The sequence below is a fragment of the Phyllobates terribilis genome, unplaced genomic scaffold (assembly GCF_046119375.1).
Source record: "Phyllobates terribilis strain yellow unplaced genomic scaffold, ASM4611937v1 Scaffold_40__1_contigs__length_11209783, whole genome shotgun sequence".
NCBI lineage: Eukaryota > Metazoa > Chordata > Amphibia > Anura > Dendrobatidae > Phyllobates > Phyllobates terribilis.
Window position 1 is genome coordinate 6,838,748 of NW_027362800.1, and position 20,508 is coordinate 6,859,255.

Sequence of the window (20,508 nt, forward strand, 5' to 3'; positions counted from 1 at the left end):
CTTGTCATCTGGCTTCTGCAACTTTTAACATGAAAAATCCAATGAGGAGAAGAAAAGCAAAGCCAAAGAGTCCATCCCAAAATCCGACAAACAAGCAAAATGAACAAAAAGCATTGAATTCAATTCTTTCTGATTTTAGAAACTGCATTAAAGAAGGGGTGCACCGGTCCTGGAGATACTGCAATACCAGGTCAATGCGTGGAGTGGACAGAGCAAGCTCTTTTTCCATCTCCCTGTTCTAAAAATCCATTTAATATATGGTCCCCAGATAGGGGACGTATCAGATATTAAACTGATAAGAACAGATACTACACTTGATCTTAGCCAAAAGGCCGAGAAGCGATAACCAGAATTGGTTTCCGACTACGGTGCCACCCAAGGATTCTGAAAAGTCCATTTGTGGAGATGGCCACCTGGACTCCCGTTAAGAAGACATGCTGTCAACCTCTAGATCCCTCACATGCCTGCACTTTTCGGCTTGCTGCTGCTGCAATCCACGCGTTTTAGATCTGCATAACTCCACCTCTTTTAGCACAGTACCCTCAACCCCCGGCTGTTCCCACCCGCCTCAACACCGTTGGAAGGGAGGAGAACCAATTAAGGCGGGGGGGGGGTGGAACGAGCAGCTGTCTACCCTTAGCAGGAGGGTTGCTGATTAATTACCTCTCCTGCTGCTGCTGCTGCTGGCTGTCCAGCAGCAGACTGAAGGTGGCTGCTGCTGTGCGCAGGTATATAAAGGCTCAGAGCCTATTATGACACGCGCAGCCAGCGTTCCATTGCCACATTCCGTCTACTGCAGGCGGGATACCTGGATGGCTGAATGTCACTGAGAAGCTCACAGAGACCGCCATAAGCAACAGTTTAAAAGAATGCCACAGACTAATCAACCAAACTTTTTGGGTTGGTTTCTCTTTTATAGTCTGCAGGCATTAAATGAAAGAAGTCAGTGTTCCAGCAGAGGGAGACAACGTTTCAGAAAAGGCATTGTAGCAAACCAAAAAAGAAATTTTAAGCGCAGCAGAGTAACCAGCTCACATACCTGTTAGCTTAGGTGAGTTTAAAAGGCTGCTGTTGATAACAAGGGCATTTGCTAAATAGATGGTGTGTGTGCAACAATATACTGAAAGGTCAATTATATTGTGCAGCTTATCTCACCACCTGTAGTTATTTAGGTGAAAGCTCCAAAATGCTTGCCTAATATGTCTGTTTATCCAAAAGGAAGTATAGAGGGAGAGCTAGATAGATAGCATTGCATTACATTACATTACATGGCAATGCAATGCACAGTTGCTGAAGTTGAACCAAAATGAGCTTGTCATCTGGCTTCTGCAACTTTTAACATGAAAAATCCAATGAGGAGAAGAAAAGCAAAGCCAAAGAGTCCATCCCAAAATCCGACAAACAAGCAAAATGAACAAAAAGCATTGAATTCAATTCTTTCTGATTTTAGAAACTGCATTAAAGAAGGGGTGCACCGGTCCTGGAGATACTGCAATACCAGGTCAATGCGTGGAGTGGACAGAGCAAGCTCTTTTTCCATCTCCCTTTTCTAAAAATCCATTTAATATATGGTCCCCAGATAGGGGACGTATCAGATATTAAACTGATAAGAACAGATACTACACTTGATCTTAGCCAAAAGGCCGAGAAGCGATAACCAGAATTGGTTTCCGACTACGGTGCCACCCAAGGATTCTGAAAAGTCCATTTGTGGAGATGGCCACCTGGACTCCCGTTAAGAAGACATGCTGTCAACCTCTAGATCCCTCACATGCCTGCACTTTTCGGCTTGCTGCTGCTGCAATCCACGCGTTTTAGATCTGCATAACTCCACCTCTTTTAGCACAGTACCCTCAACCCCCGGCTGTTCCCACCCGCCTCAACACCGTTGGAAGGGAGGAGAACCAATTAAGGCGGGGGGGGGTGGAACGAGCAGCTGTCTACCCTTAGCAGGAGGGTTGCTGATTAATTACCTCTCCTGCTGCTGCTGCTGCTGGCTGTCCAGCAGCAGACTGAAGGTGGCTGCTGCTGTGCGCAGGTATATAAAGGCTCAGAGCCTATTGTGACACGCGCAGCCAGCGTTCCATTGCCACATTCCGTCTACTGCAGGCGGGATACCTGGATGGCTGAATGTCACTGAGAAGCTCACAGAGACCGCCATAAGCAACAGTTTAAAAGAATGCCACAGACTAATCAACCAAACTTTTTGGGTTGGTTTCTCTTTTATAGTCTGCAGGCATTAAATGAAAGAAGTCAGTGTTCCAGCAGAGGGAGACAACGTTTCAGAAAAGGCATTGTAGCAAACCAAAAAAGAAATTTTAAGCGCAGCAGAGTAACCAGCTCACATACCTGTTAGCTCAGGTGAGTTTAAAAGGCTGCTGTTGATAACAAGGGCATTTGCTAAATAGATGGTGTGTGTGCAACAATATACTGAAAGGTCAATTATATTGTGCAGCTTATCTCACCACCTGTAGTTATTTAGGTGAAAGCTCCAAAATGCTTGCCTAATATGTCTGTTTATCCAAAAGGAAGTATAGAGGGAGAGCTAGATAGATAGCATTGCATTACATTACATTACATGGCAATGCAATGCACAGTTGCTGAAGTTGAACCAAAATGAGCTTGTCATCTGGCTTCTGCAACTTTTAACATGAAAAATCCAATGAGGAGAAGAAAAGCAAAGCCAAAGAGTCCATCCCAAAATCCGACAAACAAGCAAAATGAACAAAAAGCATTGAATTCAATTCTTTCTGATTTTAGAAACTGCATTAAAGAAGGGGTGCACCGGTCCTGGAGATACTGCAATACCAGGTCAATGCGTGGAGTGGACAGAGCAAGCTCTTTTTCCATCTCCCTGTTCTAAAAATCCATTTAATATATGGTCCCCAGATAGGGGACGTATCAGATATTAAACTGATAAGAACAGATCAGGTTTCAACATAATTTATTAAGTGCGTAAAAGATGGTTTACAATCAAAAACAACAACACAAACAGTACATTATTAAAACACAGAATTCCACCCATAAAAACCCCATATACGATTAGCATCCCTCCTCCCAATACATTTGACATCCCTCAAGTAATAAATATACATCTGGCTAAAAGCAATTTTAAGACAATCCTTCACAGAAATAGCATCACGTTTAAAAAGTAAAATATTGCGTGCCTTCCAAAGGGCGTCTTTAAAACAGTTAATCAAACACCAACATATACAATACTGTTGAGGCGTCGGACATTTAAAAAGGCCATATAAAACATATTCATGGTTAAAATCTCTTAAACCGCAAGTCCATTTTAAAAGAATCCCAACTTTGTGCCAAAGTTCCTGTGCAAATGGGCAATTCCACATAAGGTGCAAGGTGGTTTCGTCATTAACACGAGTCTCTGGGGCATTTGGCTCTGGCCACCAGGCCTCTCCTGTGTTGAAACTCTCTGGTGGGGAGGCACTGGTGGACCACCATCCATGCGATGTCCTTATGTCCATTTGCTAAGAATTTCCCGAAGACATTCTTCCAAACTTGCTTCGATCTCTCTTCTGAGAAATTTACTATGGGGGTCACATCTTCATTCCTCCTCAGAAAAGATAAAAGCTTCTTGCGGTCTTTAAAAATGTCCATATTAAAATCACCAAGGCTATAAAATCGAACAGTCTTTTCTAAGATTGCTTGGTGTTTGGGGGGGCATAGTAAAACAGGGGAATTCAACGACAACTTAAACCATCTTTTAAAAATCATCCCACAAGTATATTTTAAAAAATAACTTAGCGCACTATTACCATTAAAATGTTTGAAACAAAAGCAGAAATAATTTAAATACAAATAAATATGTAAATCGGGGACATCCCTTCCGCCGTTCATTTTATTCTTCCTCATTATTTCTCGCCTTAATTTTTCCATTTTGGAGTTCCATAAAAACATAAAGATCATCCTAGTCATTTTTTTAATTAAAACATCAGAGGGGGGGTACACCATAGCTATATACAGTATGAGGGGTAACAACACTGATTTTATAATTAAAATTTTCCCCTCCATTGTTAGGGACCTCAAACCCCAAAATGATATTTTCTTTGACATTTTTTCTATGACATTCTCCCAGCTTTGAGTTCCCACATTCTCCTCGTTAAAAACAACTCCAAGAATTTTTACATTGTCTCGTTTTATAGTGAGCTGCGGGAGTTGGGCGGTGTCCCAGGATCCCAAAGTCAGACATTCAGATTTATTTAAATTAAGTTTAAAACCGGATGCCTGGGAAAAAAAATCAATGCGCAACACCGCCCTCCGGAGGGAAGCAGGGTCCACGCACACAACCGTCACGTCATCCATGTAGCCAAAGACTCTCACATCACTGCCACCTCCGCCTGGAACAGGAACCCCTCTAATCACTTTGTCTTTCCTTATTGCGCTCAGCAGGGGCTCCATGGCGCAGATGAACAGGATGGGCGACAAGGGGCATCCCTGCTTCACTCCGGACTCAAGGGGAACTCCATCTGTTAAAAAGCCATTAAGAGAAATTTGACTAAAACAATTTTTATATAAAATCTTAATACAATTTAAAAGCATATTAGGGATACCCATTCTTTTTAAAACTCTAAAAAGAAATCTATGAGAGACTCTATCGAAAGCTTTTTCAAAATCTAGGGCTAAAAGAGCTACATTTTGACCCCGGTCTCTGGAATACCAAATTACATCCCTTAATACGTTTAAAACCTCTGAAATACTTCTGCCTGGTACACTACAAACCTGCTCAGGCTGGATTAGTTTGGCAATGACACTCCTGAGCCGGTCTGCAACCACCTTAGCAAGTACCTTGTAATCAACATTTAGGAGAGTTATGGGTCTCCAATTCGCTAGAGTACTGCGGTCACCTTTTTTATATATCAAAGACACCACTCCTCTCCTCCACGAAAATGGCAACTGTTCACAAATAAAAACTTCTTTAAAAAGCATAAAAAGGTCCTCTTTTAAAATGTCCCAAAAAGTAAGGTAAAATTCTACAGGTAGTCCGTCACACCCAGGTGCTTTACCCTTAGAGAAACTTTTAAAAACATAAAATAATTCCTCTAAAACAATATCGCGTTCTAAAAACTCCTGGTCTGTAAAATTTAACTTAAAATCGAGATCATTAAGAGCATCAGATAAAAAGGACTCATCTATACACTTTTTACTAAAAAGATGCTTATAAAAGTTAAAAGTAGCATTCAACATTCCCTGCATAGATGTTTCACCCTCTAGATTTGTGATCACTTCTCTTTTATCCATGACTTTTTTGAAGAAGAAGCGAGAGCACTTCTCCCATTCCTCCAAGTGCTGCACTCTAGAGTTAAAAATAATTTTTTTCCCCTTTGTGTCTATGCAGTTCTGAATTTCAGTTTTTAGGCTAGCAATATCATCTCCCACCTCCACCCCTAGCTCTTTGAATTTAAAAAGTGTTTGTAGTTTGGTGTTAAGATCACTAAAACATCTTTTTTTCTCTCTAGCTTTACGTCTCCCTGCTTTTATAAAAAACATTCTGACTTTTTTTTTCAAATTTTCCCACCAGGTTACCATAGGGGCATCAGAAGGTTTTTGTCGCCGCCAGGCTTGATAGGCTTTACCAAAGTCTTGTCGAATCAGAGGGTCCTCCAGCAGGTAAGTACTTAGACGCCAGAGGCCCCTGTTGACCCTCTGTTCATCCCGGTATTCTAGATGCACCTCCAAGCCCTTATGGTCAGAAAATATATTTGATGTTAAAACACATTTTACAGGGTTAAAATCATCTGATAGGAAAATAAAATCGATCCTGGAGGACACCCCTCTTCCGGACCACGTATAACCAGGGTCCGTCGGCAGGAGTGACCTCCACGCATCGCATAATTTAAAATCAGTTATAAAATCTTTCAATAGATGACATGACTTATCCAATTTGCGTAAAGGGTCACCCCCTGCTCGTTGTTCACTAGCACAAAGACAATTAAAATCACCCCCTACGATCAGGGGAGATGACCCAGTACAGTACAATGGCAATATCCCAAATAAATTAATTCTCTCTTGCTTATCAGGGGGAGCATAAATATTCATTACACGTAGGGTAAAACCATTAAATTTAAAATGCACTAAAACCACTCTGCCTGGTACTATTTCTGTGACAGCATTTATAGTAATATTTCTCCCACGACAGAGGAAGCCCACCCCCGCTGACTTGTTGTCATTGGAGCCAGACCAGATGGAGGGCCCCAGTCTCCAATCTGTCTTGATATCATTATAATTTAGTGCATGTTGTATCCCGCATTTCTGTAATAAACATATGTCAAAGTCAGTGGTTTCTAAATACTTGAATAGAGCAGCCCTACGAACTGGGCTCTTTAATGACCTCACATTCAGTGAGACAAGTCTTAATGTGGGCATTCATAGGTCAGGGTGGTGGATCTTCCATGAGGACACCTGACTCAAAGCCCTGTATATCAAATTGCTCCAGGACATCCGGGCTAGAGGACCCAAACGACTCGATATTCTGTGAGCCGGCGGTTGCCCCCTCGTAGGTCACGGTTCCCAGCCACATTCCAGGAGACGCTGGGGCTTCGACATTCCGTCTCTTTTTCGGGGCAGACTCCACTAGGTCACTGGTGCAGTCCTCCTCTTCCTCCACCTCCTCCAGGGGGGGAGACTGGTCCATCAGGACAAGATCAGCAACACAGATTTCCTGATGTTCGCCACCTAGAAGCAAAGCCCCCTCATCTGGCTGGCTAATCGCCCTGGAAGATCCTGAGGCCATCGCTGCGTGGTCCCCTGTAGCCAACCACACAGGGGCACCACCCTCCAGCCCAACAGGATCGGTATCGGGAACCATCGATACGGAGGATACCCTCCCAGAAGGAGGACCCCCCCGCTCCGGTCCATGCGAGGTCCGCCCATCGTTAAGGGAGTTCGATGCAGGTGCCGCCCCAGAGGGGCCTCCGGCTCCCTGCTCCATCCCAGCCTTCTCGCCCTTCGAACCGCCCTCCGACGCCGGCCTGCCAGTGAAGACCGGTGGGCGCATCGGCTCAGCTTCAGAAGATGCAGCTTCTGCGTAGGTCCTGGTCCTGGTCCTGTTGGGGCATCCTCGGAACATGTGCCCCGCCTCACCGCAGAGATTACATTTCCTCCCAGCGGGACAGTCCTTCATTAAATGTCCGTAACAGCTGCAGTTATTGCAGCGGTCTACTTTCCTGCCCGTGCAGGACGTTTGGGTATGACCCATTTGTCCACAGTTCCTGCAACATACTGGCATTCCAGGATAAAATAAGTAGCCTCTGCTCTTACCGATTACGAAGGTTGAGGGAGGGTGTAGCATTCCTCCCACTCCACTAAGGTCCCTCTTTAGACGGGCCATATACCTTCTCTTGCCGCACCAGAAGCCTACCGCGTTCTTCACAGTACCCAGGTATCTCAGATCATCACAATAGCGGGTAAGGTAGGTCGAGATGTCTGCAGCTTCCACAAAGGGGTTTGGGAAATGCACCACGATGGGGATCTCGTCATAAGCATACAAGAGACAAAAGGTTAGTCCATCCAATTCATCTAAGTAGTTTTTCTCGTTTACCTTTTGTACGAGTTGCTGACAGCATCCCTGGCTCTTGAAGGTGATGGTGTATGTCCCCTTGTACTCGTTGTCCTGGAAGCAGAATATGTCTTCCCGCCGAAACTCCAGAACTCCAAGAAGAATCCTATGGCAGATGTAGTCCAAATTCTTCTCCATCCTCGATGCTGCTCCAACTTCAATCCTCACGGTGTTCCGCATCCGGGCATCACCCGATGAATATGTGAGCATTGCCGGCATCCTTCACTCAGGAACGTACCGACTCTTCTCTCTGAAAGGCGCAAGCCTTCACGGGATCCCTTCCCGTTGCTCCCGGACTAATCCTTCCTCCCAATAGCAGCAGGGGGGTTAAGTCCCTCCGAAGAGGAACGATCCCCCCAGGCCGAGAGAAAGGGTACCAAGAGCACCTCACAGGCAAGACCACACAGGTAAACCTGATAGATCGTGCCAAAAGGCCGAGAAGCGATAACCAGAATTGGTTTCCGACTACGGTGCCACCCAAGGATTCTGAAAAGTCCATTTGTGGAGATGGCCACCTGGACTCCCGTTAAGAAGACATGCTGTCAACCTCTAGATCCCTCACATGCCTGCACTTTTCGGCTTGCTGCTGCTGCAATCCACGCGTTTTAGATCTGCATAACTCCACCTCTTTTAGCACAGTACCCTCAACCCCCGGCTGTTCCCACCCGCCTCAACACCGTTGGAAGGGAGGAGAACCAATTAAGGCGGGGGGGGGTGGAACGAGCAGCTGTCTACCCTTAGCAGGAGGGTTGCTGATTAATTACCTCTCCTGCTGCTGCTGCTGCTGGCTGTCCAGCAGCAGACTGAAGGTGGCTGCTGCTGTGCGCAGGTATATAAAGGCTCAGAGCCTATTATGACACGCGCAGCCAGCGTTCCATTGCCACATTCCGTCTACTGCAGGCGGGATACCTGGATGGCTGAATGTCACTGAGAAGCTCACAGAGACCGCCATAAGCAACAGTTTAAAAGAATGCCACAGACTAATCAACCAAACTTTTTGGGTTGGTTTCTCTTTTATAGTCTGCAGGCATTAAATGAAAGAAGTCAGTGTTCCAGCAGAGGGAGACAACGTTTCAGAAAAGGCATTGTAGCAAACCAAAAAAGAAATTTTAAGCGCAGCAGAGTAACCAGCTCACATACCTGTTAGCTCAGGTGAGTTTAAAAGGCTGCTGTTGATAACAAGGGCATTTGCTAAATAGATGGTGTGTGTGCAACAATATACTGAAAGGTCAATTATATTGTGCAGCTTATCTCACCACCTGTAGTTATTTAGGTGAAAGCTCCAAAATGCTTGCCTAATATGTCTGTTTATCCAAAAGGAAGTATAGAGGGAGAGCTAGATAGATAGCATTGCATTACATTACATTACATGGCAATGCAATGCACAGTTGCTGAAGTTGAACCAAAATGAGCTTGTCATCTGGCTTCTGCAACTTTTAACATGAAAAATCCAATGAGGAGAAGAAAAGCAAAGCCAAAGAGTCCATCCCAAAATCCGACAAACAAGCAAAATGAACAAAAAGCATTGAATTCAATTCTTTCTGATTTTAGAAACTGCATTAAAGAAGGGGTGCACCGGTCCTGGAGATACTGCAATACCAGGTCAATGCGTGGAGTGGACAGAGCAAGCTCTTTTTCCATCTCCCTGTTCTAAAAATCCATTTAATATATGGTCCCCAGATAGGGGACGTATCAGATATTAAACTGATAAGAACAGATACTACACTTGATCTTAGCCAAAAGGCCGAGAAGCGATAACCAGAATTGGTTTCCGACTACGGTGCCACCCAAGGATTCTGAAAAGTCCATTTGTGGAGATGGCCACCTGGACTCCCGTTAAGAAGACATGCTGTCAACCTCTAGATCCCTCACATGCCTGCACTTTTCGGCTTGCTGCTGCTGCAATCCACGCGTTTTAGATCTGCATAACTCCACCTCTTTTAGCACAGTACCCTTAACCCCCGGCTGTTCCCACCCGCCTCAACACCGTTGGAAGGGAGGAGAACCAATTAAGGCGGGGGGGGGTGGAACGAGCAGCTGTCTACCCTTAGCAGGAGGGTTGCTGATTAATTACCTCTCCTGCTGCTGCTGCTGCTGGCTGTCCAGCAGCAGACTGAAGGTGGCTGCTGCTGTGCGCAGGTATATAAAGGCTCAGAGCCTATTATGACACGCGCAGCCAGCGTTCCATTGCCACATTCCGTCTACTGCAGGCGGGATACCTGGATGGCTGAATGTCACTGAGAAGCTCACAGAGACCGCCATAAGCAACAGTTTAAAAGAATGCCACAGACTAATCAACCAAACTTTTTGGGTTGGTTTCTCTTTTATAGTCTGCAGGCATTAAATGAAAGAAGTCAGTGTTCCAGCAGAGGGAGACAACGTTTCAGAAAAGGCATTGTAGCAAACCAAAAAAGAAATTTTAAGCGCAGCAGAGTAACCAGCTCACATACCTGTTAGCTCAGGTGAGTTTAAAAGGCTGCTGTTGATAACAAGGGCATTTGCTAAATAGATGGTGTGTGTGCAACAATATACTGAAAGGTCAATTATATTGTGCAGCTTATCTCACCACCTGTAGTTATTTAGGTGAAAGCTCCAAAATGCTTGCCTAATATGTCTGTTTATCCAAAAGGAAGTATAGAGGGAGAGCTAGATAGATAGCATTGCATTACATTACATTACATGGCAATGCAATGCACAGTTGCTGAAGTTGAACCAAAATGAGCTTGTCATCTGGCTTCTGCAACTTTTAACATGAAAAATCCAATGAGGAGAAGAAAAGCAAAGCCAAAGAGTCCATCCCAAAATCCGACAAACAAGCAAAATGAACAAAAAGCATTGAATTCAATTCTTTCTGATTTTAGAAACTGCATTAAAGAAGGGGTGCACCGGTCCTGGAGATACTGCAATACCAGGTCAATGCGTGGAGTGGACAGAGCAAGCTCTTTTTCCATCTCCCTGTTCTAAAAATCCATTTAATATATGGTCCCCAGATAGGGGACGTATCAGATATTAAACTGATAAGAACAGATACTACACTTGATCTTAGCCAAAAGGCCGAGAAGCGATAACCAGAATTGGTTTCCGACTACGGTGCCACCCAAGGATTCTGAAAAGTCCATTTGTGGAGATGGCCACCTGGACTCCCGTTAAGAAGACATGCTGTCAACCTCTAGATCCCTCACATGCCTGCACTTTTCGGCTTGCTGCTGCTGCAATCCACGCGTTTTAGATCTGCATAACTCCACCTCTTTTAGCACAGTACCCTCAACCCCCGGCTGTTCCCACCCGCCTCAACACCGTTGGAAGGGAGGAGAACCAATTAAGGCGGGGGGGGGGGGGGAACGAGCAGCTGTCTACCCTTAGCAGGAGGGTTGCTGATTAATTACCTCTCCTGCTGCTGCTGCTGCTGGCTGTCCAGCAGCAGACTGAAGGTGGCTGCTGCTGTGCGCAGGTATATAAAGACTCAGAGCCTATTATGACACACGCAGCCAGCGTTCCATTGCCACATTCCGTCTACTGCAGGCGGGATACCTGGATGGCTGAATGTCACTGAGAAGCTCACAGAGACCGCCATAAGCAACAGTTTAAAAGAATGCCACAGACTAATCAACCAAACTTTTTGGGTTGGTTTCTCTTTTATAGTCTGCAGGCATTAAATGAAAGAAGTCAGTGTTCCAGCAGAGGGAGACAATGTTTCAGAAAAGGCATTGTAGCAAACCAAAAAAGAAATTTTAAGCGCAGCAGAGTAACCAGCTCACATACCTGTTAGCTCAGGTGAGTTTAAAAGGCTGCTGTTGATAACAAGGGCATTTGCTAAATAGATGGTGTGTGTGCAACAATATACTGAAAGGTCAATTATATTGTGCAGCTTATCTCACCACCTGTAGTTATTTAGGTGAAAGCTCCAAAATGCTTGCCTAATATGTCTGTTTATCCAAAAGGAAGTATAGAGGGAGAGCTAGATAGATAGCATTGCATTACATTACATTACATGGCAATGCAATGCACAGTTGCTGAAGTTGAACCAAAATGAGCTTGTCATCTGGCTTCTGCAACTTTTAACATGAAAAATCCAATGAGGAGAAGAAAAGCAAAGCCAAAGAGTCCATCCCAAAATCCGACAAACAAGCAAAATGAACAAAAAGCATTGAATTCAATTCTTTCTGATTTTAGAAACTGCATTAAAGAAGGGGTGCACCGGTCCTGGAGATACTGCAATACCAGGTCAATGCGTGGAGTGGACAGAGCAAGCTCTTTTTCCATCTCCCTGTTCTAAAAATCCATTTAATATATGGTCCCCAGATAGGGGACGTATCAGATATTAAACTGATAAGAACAGATACTACACTTGATCTTAGCCAAAAGGCCGAGAAGCGATAACCAGAATTGGTTTCCGACTACGGTGCCACCCAAGGATTCTGAAAAGTCCATTTGTGGAGATGGCCACCTGGACTCCCGTTAAGAAGACATGCTGTCAACCTCTAGATCCCTCACATGCCTGCACTTTTCGGCTTGCTGCTGCTGCAATCCACGCGTTTTAGATCTGCATAACTCCACCTCTTTTAGCACAGTACCCTTAACCCCCGGCTGTTCCCACCCGCCTCAACACCGTTGGAAGGGAGGAGAACCAATTAAGGCGGGGGGGGGTGGAACGAGCAGCTGTCTACCCTTAGCAGGAGGGTTGCTGATTAATTACCTCTCCTGCTGCTGCTGCTGCTGGCTGTCCAGTAGCAGACTGAAGGTGGCTGCTGCTGTGCGCAGGTATATAAAGGCTCAGAGCCTATTATGACACGCGCAGCCAGCGTTCCATTGCCACATTCCGTCTACTGCAGGCGGGATACCTGGATGGCTGAATGTCACTGAGAAGCTCACAGAGACCGCCATAAGCAACAGTTTAAAAGAATGCCACAGACTAATCAACCAAACTTTTTGGGTTGGTTTCTCTTTTATAGTCTGCAGGCATTAAATGAAAGAAGTCAGTGTTCCAGCAGAGGGAGACAACGTTTCAGAAAAGGCATTGTAGCAAACCAAAAAAGAAATTTTAAGCGCAGCAGAGTAACCAGCTCACATACCTGTTAGCTCAGGTGAGTTTAAAAGGCTGCTGTTGATAACAAGGGCATTTGCTAAATAGATGGTGTGTGTGCAACAATATACTGAAAGGTCAATTATATTGTGCAGCTTATCTCACCACCTGTAGTTATTTAGGTGAAAGCTCCAAAATGCTTGCCTAATATGTCTGTTTATCCAAAAGGAAGTATAGAGGGAGAGCTAGATAGATAGCATTGCATTACATTACATTACATGGCAATGCAATGCACAGTTGCTGAAGTTGAACCAAAATGAGCTTGTCATCTGGCTTCTGCAACTTTTAACATGAAAAATCCAATGAGGAGAAGAAAAGCAAAGCCAAAGAGTCCATCCCAAAATCCGACAAACAAGCAAAATGAACAAAAAGCATTGAATTCAATTCTTTCTGATTTTAGAAACTGCATTAAAGAAGGGGTGCACCGGTCCTGGAGATACTGCAATACCAGGTCAATGCGTGGAGTGGACAGAGCAAGCTCTTTTTCCATCTCCCTGTTCTAAAAATCCATTTAATATATGGTCCCCAGATAGGGGACGTATCAGATATTAAACTGATAAGAACAGATACTACACTTGATCTTAGCCAAAAGGCCGAGAAGCGATAACCAGAATTGGTTTCCGACTACGGTGCCACCCAAGGATTCTGAAAAGTCCATTTGTGGAGATGGCCACCTGGACTCCCGTTAAGAAGACATGCTGTCAACCTCTAGATCCCTCACATGCCTGCACTTTTCGGCTTGCTGCTGCTGCAATCCACGCGTTTTAGATCTGCATAACTCCACCTCTTTTAGCACAGTACCCTCAACCCCCGGCTGTTCCCACCCGCCTCAACACCGTTGGAAGGGAGGAGAACCAATTAAGGCGGGGGGGGGGTGGAACGAGCAGCTGTCTACCCTTAGCAGGAGGGTTGCTGATTAATTACCTCTCCTGCTGCTGCTGCTGCTGGCTGTCCAGCAGCAGACTGAAGGTGGCTGCTGCTGTGCGCAGGTATATAAAGGCTCAGAGCCTATTATGACACGCGCAGCCAGCGTTCCATTGCCACATTCCGTCTACTGCAGGCGGGATACCTGGATGGCTGAATGTCACTGAGAAGCTCACAGAGACCGCCATAAGCAACAGTTTAAAAGAATGCCACAGACTAATCAACCAAACTTTTTGGGTTGGTTTCTCTTTTATAGTCTGCAGGCATTAAATGAAAGAAGTCAGTGTTCCAGCAGAGGGAGACAACGTTTCAGAAAAGGCATTGTAGCAAACCAAAAAAGAAATTTTAAGCGCAGCAGAGTAACCAGCTCACATACCTGTTAGCTCAGGTGAGTTTAAAAGGCTGCTGTTGATAACAAGGGCATTTGCTAAATAGATGGTGTGTGTGCAACAATATACTGAAAGGTCAATTATATTGTGCAGCTTATCTCACCACCTGTAGTTATTTAGGTGAAAGCTCCAAAATGCTTGCCTAATATGTCTGTTTATCCAAAAGGAAGTATAGAGGGAGAGCTAGATAGATAGCATTGCATTACATTACATTACATGGCAATGCAATGCACAGTTGCTGAAGTTGAACCAAAATGAGCTTGTCATCTGGCTTCTGCAACTTTTAACATGAAAAATCCAATGAGGAGAAGAAAAGCAAAGCCAAAGAGTCCATCCCAAAATCCGACAAACAAGCAAAATGAACAAAAAGCATTGAATTCAATTCTTTCTGATTTTAGAAACTGCATTAAAGAAGGGGTGCACCGGTCCTGGAGATACTGCAATACCAGGTCAATGTGTGGAGTGGACAGAGCAAGCTCTTTTTCCATCTCCCTGTTCTAAAAATCCATTTTAATATATGGTCCCCAGATAGGGGACGTATCAGATATTAAACTGATAAGAACAGATACTACACTTGATCTTAGCCAAAAGGCCGAGAAGCGATAACCAGAATTGGTTTCCGACTACGGTGCCACCCAAGGATTCTGAAAAGTCCATTTGTGGAGATGGCCACCTGGACTCCCGTTAAGAAGACATGCTGTCAACCTCTAGATCCCTCACATGCCTGCACTTTTCGGCTTGCTGCTGCTGCAATCCACGCGTTTTAGATCTGCATAACTCCACCTCTTTTAGCACAGTACCCTCAACCCCCGGCTGTTCCCACCCGCCTCAACACCGTTGGAAGGGAGGAGAACCAATTAAGGCGGGGGGGGGGGGTGGAACGAGCAGCTGTCTACCCTTAGCAGGAGGGTTGCTGATTAATTACCTCTCCTGCTGCTGCTGCTGCTGGCTGTCCAGCAGCAGACTGAAGGTGGCTGCTGCTGTGCGCAGGTATATAAAGGCTCAGAGCCTATTATGACACGCGCAGCCAGCGTTCCATTGCCACATTCCGTCTACTGCAGGCGGGATACCTGGATGGCTGAATGTCACTGAGAAGCTCACAGAGACCGCCATAAGCAACAGTTTAAAAGAATGCCACAGACTAATCAACCAAACTTTTTGGGTTGGTTTCTCTTTTATAGTCTGCAGGCATTAAATGAAAGAAGTCAGTGTTCCAGCAGAGGGAGACAACGTTTCAGAAAAGGCATTGTAGCAAACCAAAAAAGAAATTTTAAGCGCAGCAGAGTAACCAGCTCACATACCTGTTAGCTCAGGTGAGTTTAAAAGGCTGCTGTTGATAACAAGGGCATTTGCTAAATAGATGGTGTGTGTGCAACAATATACTGAAAGGTCAATTATATTGTGCAGCTTATCTCACCACCTGTAGTTATTTAGGTGAAAGCTCCAAAATGCTTGCCTAATATGTCTGTTTATCCAAAAGGAAGTATAGAGGGAGAGCTAGATAGATAGCATTGCATTACATTACATTACATGGCAATGCAATGCACAGTTGCTGAAGTTGAACCAAAATGAGCTTGTCATCTGGCTTCTGCAACTTTTAACATGAAAAATCCAATGAGGAGAAGAAAAGCAAAGCCAAAGAGTCCATCCCAAAATCCGACAAACAAGCAAAATGAACAAAAAGCATTGAATTCAATTCTTTCTGATTTTAGAAACTGCATTAAAGAAGGGGTGCACCGGTCCTGGAGATACTGCAATACCAGGTCAATGCGTGGAGTGGACAGAGCAAGCTCTTTTTCCATCTCCCTGTTCTAAAAATCCATTTAATATATGGTCCCCAGATAGGGGACGTATCAGATATTAAACTGATAAGAACAGATACTACACTTGATCTTAGCCAAAAGGCCGAGAAGCGATAACCAGAATTGGTTTCCGACTACGGTGCCACCCAAGGATTCTGAAAAGTCCATTTGTGGAGATGGCCACCTGGACTCCCGTTAAGAAGACATGCTGTCAACCTCTAGATCCCTCACATGCCTGCACTTTTCGGCTTGCTGCTGCTGCAATCCACGCGTTTTAGATCTGCATAACTCCACCTCTTTTAGCACAGTACCCTCAACCCCCGGCTGTTCCCACCCGCCTCAACACCGTTGGAAGGGAGGAGAACCAATTAAGGCGGGGGGGGGGGTGGAACGAGCAGCTGTCTACCCTTAGCAGGAGGGTTGCTGATTAATTACCTCTCCTGCTGCTGCTGCTGCTGGCTGTCCAGCAGCAGACTGAAGGTGGCTGCTGCTGTGCGCAGGTATATAAAGGCTCAGAGCCTATTATGACACGCGCAGCCAGCGTTCCATTGCCACATTCCGTCTACTGCAGGCGGGATACCTGGATGGCTGAATGTCACTGAGAAGCTCACAGAGACCGCCATAAGCAACAGTTTAAAAGAATGCCACAGACTAATCAACCAAACTTTTTGGGTTGGTTTCTCTTTTATAGTCTGCAGGCATTAAATGAAAGAAGTCAGTGTTCCAGCAGAGGGAGACAACGTTTCAGAAAAGGCATTGTAGCAAACCAAAAAAGAAATTTTAAGCGCAGCAGAGTAACCAGCTCACATACCTGTTAGCTCAGGTGAGTTTAAAAGGCTGCTGTTGATAACAAGGGCATTTGCTAAATAGATGGTGTGTGTGCAACAATATACTGAAAGGTCAATTATATTGTGCAGCTTATCTCACCACCTGTAGTTATTTAGGTGAAAGCTCCAAAATGCTTGCCTAATATGTCTGTTTATCCAAAAGGAAGTATAGAGGGAGAGCTAGATAGATAGCATTGCATTACATTACATTACATGGCAATGCAATGCACAGTTGCTGAAGTTGAACCAAAATGAGCTTGTCATCTGGCTTCTGCAACTTTTAACATGAAAAATCCAATGAGGAGAAGAAAAGCAAAGCCAAAGAGTCCATCCCAAAATCCGACAAACAAGCAAAATGAACAAAAAGCATTGAATTCAATTCTTTCTGATTTTAGAAACTGCATTAAAGAAGGGGTGCACCGGTCCTGGAGATACTGCAATACCAGGTCAATGCGTGGAGTGGACAGAGCAAGCTCTTTTTCCATCTCCCTGTTCTAAAAATCCATTTAATATATGGTCCCCAGATAGGGGACGTATCAGATATTAAACTGATAAGAAGAGATTTTTTTTTTTGATTTTTTTTTATCGAAAGCCCGAATTCGTGTACAAAACCCGAGTGCGCTTAAAAAAGTGACAAGTGCCACAAAAAAAAGTGCACTAGGATGCTGGTCTTCTTGAAACCCTCTCCAAAAGGAGAAGGGTCCCCCAAACCATTCCCCGTCCCTCCGAGCCAAAAGGCCACAGCGAGGAACAGGGACAAAAAGCCACCTCCAGCCGAAGCCAGAGGCGACCCAATCTTACCCCCAGCACCTGCCCGAGTTCTCACCCGAGCAAGGCACTGGGAGCCAAAGACTGTGCTCCCCTCCCGGAGGAGGGGAGCCAACAACGCTCTCCTCCCGAAAGAGGAGAGCCAGGGGGGTTCAGGGGGGAGCGGAACCTGATGGCCACACACTCCCCCCCTAGACCTGCCAAGAGAGGAACCCGTAAGGGAACCGCATCCCGACAAAATCCTAGTAGGACGTGACACACGTGAATAAGTGGACACACAGTGACAAAGAAATTAAATAAATAGTGAAGGTTTCACAGTATAATACTGCCCGGACCTTCGACCGGGAATTGAAAAATTCCCCATCCTAAGGCCAGAAGGCCCGGAATAAGGGTGTGTGCGAAGAAAGAAAATTTGAAGTGCTTGTGCAAATGTGCCATAAACTCAAGTGGGGTTCCCAATCCCAGTGAGTTAAGGCACCCCAGGGTCACCACTCCTGGGGCACTTCACACTTCGGGCTTTCGATCTTCCCCGGCCCAATGGCGTCGATCCTGGGGGGCCATGCTTTCCACCAGATGACTATATTAGCCACCTGGCGTACTAACAAGCGCCTAAACCCCAGTGTGCATAATGTATCAATCTACTAGGGCGGCCAACATCCAAAACAGCCTTTTCGAAAGATACTACACTTGATCTTAGCCAAAAGGCCGAGAAGCGATAACCAGAATTGGTTTCCGACTACGGTGCCACCCAAGGATTCTGAAAAGTCCATTTGTGGAGATGGCCACCTGGACTCCCGTTAAGAAGACATGCTGTCAACCTCTAGATCCCTCACATGCCTGCACTTTTCGGCTTGCTGCTGCTGCAATCCACGCGTTTTAGATCTGCATAACTCCACCTCTTTTAGCACAGTACCCTCAACCCCCGGCTGTTCCCACCCACCTCAACACCGTTGGAAGGGAGGAGAGCCAATTAAGGCAGGGGGGGGGGTGGAACGAGCAGCTGTCTACCCGTAGCAGGAGGGTTGCTGATTAATTACCTCTCCTGCTGCTGCTGCTGCTGGCTGTCCAGCAGCAGACTGAAGGTGGCTGCTGCTGTGCGCAGGTATATAAAGGCTCATAGCCTATTATGACACGCGCAGCCAGCGTTCCATTGCCACATTCCGTCTACTGCAGGCGGGATACCTGGATGGCTGAATGTCACTGAGAAGCTCACAGAGACCGCCATAAGCAACAGTTTAAAAGAATGCCACAGACTAATCAACCAAACTTTTTGGGTTGGTTTCTCTTTTATAGTCTGCAGGCATTAAATGAAAGAAGTCAGTGTTCCAGCAGAGGGATACAACGTTTCAGAAAAGGCATTGTAGCAAACCAAAAAAGAAATTTTAAGCGCAGCAGAGTAACCAGCTCACATACCTGTTAGCTCAGGTGAGTTTAAAAGGCTGCTGTTGATAACAAGGGCATTTGCTAAATAGATGGTGTGTGTGCAACAATATACTGAAAGGTCAATTATATTGTGCAGCTTATCTCACCACCTGTAGTTATTTAGGTGAAAGCTCCAAAATGCTTGCCTAATATGTCTGTTTATCCAAAAGGAAGTATAGAGGGAGAGCTAGATAGATAGCATTGCATTACATTACATTACATGGCAATGCAATGCACAGTTGCTGAAGTTGAACCAAAATGAGCTTGTCATCTGGCTTCTGCAACTTTTAACATGAAAAATCCAATGAGGAGAAGAAAAGCAAAGCCAAAGAGTCCATCCCAAAATCCGACAAACAAGCAAAATGAACAAAAAGCATTGAATTCAATTCTTTCTGATTTTAGAAACTGCATTAAAGAAGGGGTGCACCGGTCCTGGAGATACTGCAATACCAGGTCAATGCGTGGAGTGGACAGAGCAAGCTCTTTTTCCATCTCCCTGTTCTAAAAATCCATTTAATATATGGTCCCCAGATAGGGGACGTATCAGATATTAAACTGATAAGAACAGATACTACACTTGATCTTAGCCAAAAGGCCGAGAAGCGATAACCAGAATTGGTTTCCGACTACGGTGCCACCCAAGGATTCTGAAAAGTCCATTTGTGGAGATGGCCACCTGGACTCCCGTTAAGAAGACATGCTGTCAACCTCTAGATCCCTCACATGCCTGCACTTTTCGGCTTGCTGCTGCTGCAATCCACGCGTTTTAGATCTGCATAACTCCACCTCTTTTAGCACAGTACCCTCAACCCCCGGCTGTTCCCACCCGCCTCAACACCGTTGGAAGGGAGGAGAACCAATTAAGGCGGGGGGGGGGGTGGAACGAGCAGCTGTCTACCCTTAGCAGGAGGGTTGCTGATTAATTACCTCTCCTGCTGCTGCTGCTGCTGGCTGTCCAGCAGCAGACTGAAGGTGGCTGCTGCTGTGCGCAGGTATATAAAGGCTCAGAGCCTATTATGACACGCGCAGCCAGCGTTCCATTGCCACATTCCGTCTACTGCAGGCGGGATACCTGGATGGCTGAATGTCACTGAGAAGCTCACAGAGACCGCCATAAGCAACAGTTTAAAAGAATGCCACAGACTAATCAACCAAACTTTTTGGGTTGGTTTCTCTTTTATAGTCTGCAGGCATTAAATGAAAGAAGTCAGTGTTCCAGCAGAGGGAGACAACGTTTCAGAAAAGGCATTGTAGCAAACCAAAAAAGAAATTTTAAGCGCAGCAGAGCAACCAGCTCACATACCTGTTAGCTCAGGTGAGTTTAAAAGGCTGCTGTTGATAACAAGGGCATTTGCTAAATAGATGGTGTGTGTGCAACAATATACTGAAAGGTCAATTATATTGTGCAGCTTATCTCACCACCTGTAGTTATTTAGGTGAAAGCTCCAATATGCTTGCCTAATATGTCTGTTTATCCAAAAGGAAGTATAGAGGGAGAGCTAGATAGATAGCATTGCATTACATTACATTACATGGCAATGCAATGCACAGTTGCTGAAGTTGAACCAAAATGAGCTTGTCATCTGGCTTCTGCAACTTTTAACATGAAAAATCCAATGAGGAGAAGAAAAGCAAAGCCAAAGAGTCCATCCCAAAATCCGACAAACAAGCAAAATGAACAAAAAGCATTGAATTCAATTCTTTCTGATTTTAGAAA

General features: G+C 45.2%; 11 non-coding genes and 1 pseudogene across 11 annotated transcripts; all 12 read right to left on the reverse strand.

Moving 5' to 3' along the window:
• Positions 1-153: 153 nt before the first annotated feature.
• Positions 154-344, reverse strand: LOC141188815 (U2 spliceosomal RNA). The gene has a single exon (XR_012262895.1). It is a non-coding gene; the product is annotated as a U2 spliceosomal RNA (small nuclear RNA).
• Positions 345-1,464: 1,120 nt separating this feature from the next.
• LOC141191172 (U2 spliceosomal RNA) lies at positions 1,465-1,655 on the reverse strand. The gene has a single exon (XR_012265172.1). It is a non-coding gene; the product is annotated as a U2 spliceosomal RNA (small nuclear RNA).
• Positions 1,656-2,774: 1,119 nt separating this feature from the next.
• On the reverse strand, positions 2,775-2,964 carry LOC141185820 (U2 spliceosomal RNA). The gene has a single exon (XR_012260427.1). It is a non-coding gene; the product is annotated as a U2 spliceosomal RNA (small nuclear RNA).
• A 6,177-nt stretch (positions 2,965-9,141) lies between these two features.
• Positions 9,142-9,332, reverse strand: LOC141188816 (U2 spliceosomal RNA). The gene has a single exon (XR_012262896.1). It is a non-coding gene; the product is annotated as a U2 spliceosomal RNA (small nuclear RNA).
• A 1,119-nt stretch (positions 9,333-10,451) lies between these two features.
• LOC141188817 (U2 spliceosomal RNA) lies at positions 10,452-10,642 on the reverse strand. Its single transcript, XR_012262897.1, has one exon. It is a non-coding gene; the product is annotated as a U2 spliceosomal RNA (small nuclear RNA).
• Positions 10,643-11,763: 1,121 nt separating this feature from the next.
• LOC141188819 (U2 spliceosomal RNA) lies at positions 11,764-11,954 on the reverse strand. Its single transcript, XR_012262899.1, has one exon. It is a non-coding gene; the product is annotated as a U2 spliceosomal RNA (small nuclear RNA).
• A 1,119-nt stretch (positions 11,955-13,073) lies between these two features.
• On the reverse strand, positions 13,074-13,264 carry LOC141188820 (U2 spliceosomal RNA). Its single transcript, XR_012262900.1, has one exon. It is a non-coding gene; the product is annotated as a U2 spliceosomal RNA (small nuclear RNA).
• Positions 13,265-14,384: 1,120 nt separating this feature from the next.
• On the reverse strand, positions 14,385-14,576 carry LOC141185232 (U2 spliceosomal RNA). Its single transcript, XR_012259914.1, has one exon. It is a non-coding gene; the product is annotated as a U2 spliceosomal RNA (small nuclear RNA).
• A 1,122-nt stretch (positions 14,577-15,698) lies between these two features.
• LOC141188821 (U2 spliceosomal RNA) lies at positions 15,699-15,889 on the reverse strand. The gene has a single exon (XR_012262901.1). It is a non-coding gene; the product is annotated as a U2 spliceosomal RNA (small nuclear RNA).
• A 1,121-nt stretch (positions 15,890-17,010) lies between these two features.
• Positions 17,011-17,199, reverse strand: LOC141185998 (U2 spliceosomal RNA). Its single transcript, XR_012260565.1, has one exon. It is a non-coding gene; the product is annotated as a U2 spliceosomal RNA (small nuclear RNA).
• Positions 17,200-17,994: 795 nt separating this feature from the next.
• LOC141186165 (U2 spliceosomal RNA) lies at positions 17,995-18,086 on the reverse strand (annotated as a pseudogene).
• A 1,121-nt stretch (positions 18,087-19,207) lies between these two features.
• LOC141188822 (U2 spliceosomal RNA) lies at positions 19,208-19,398 on the reverse strand. Its single transcript, XR_012262902.1, has one exon. It is a non-coding gene; the product is annotated as a U2 spliceosomal RNA (small nuclear RNA).
• Positions 19,399-20,508: the final 1,110 nt, after the last annotated feature.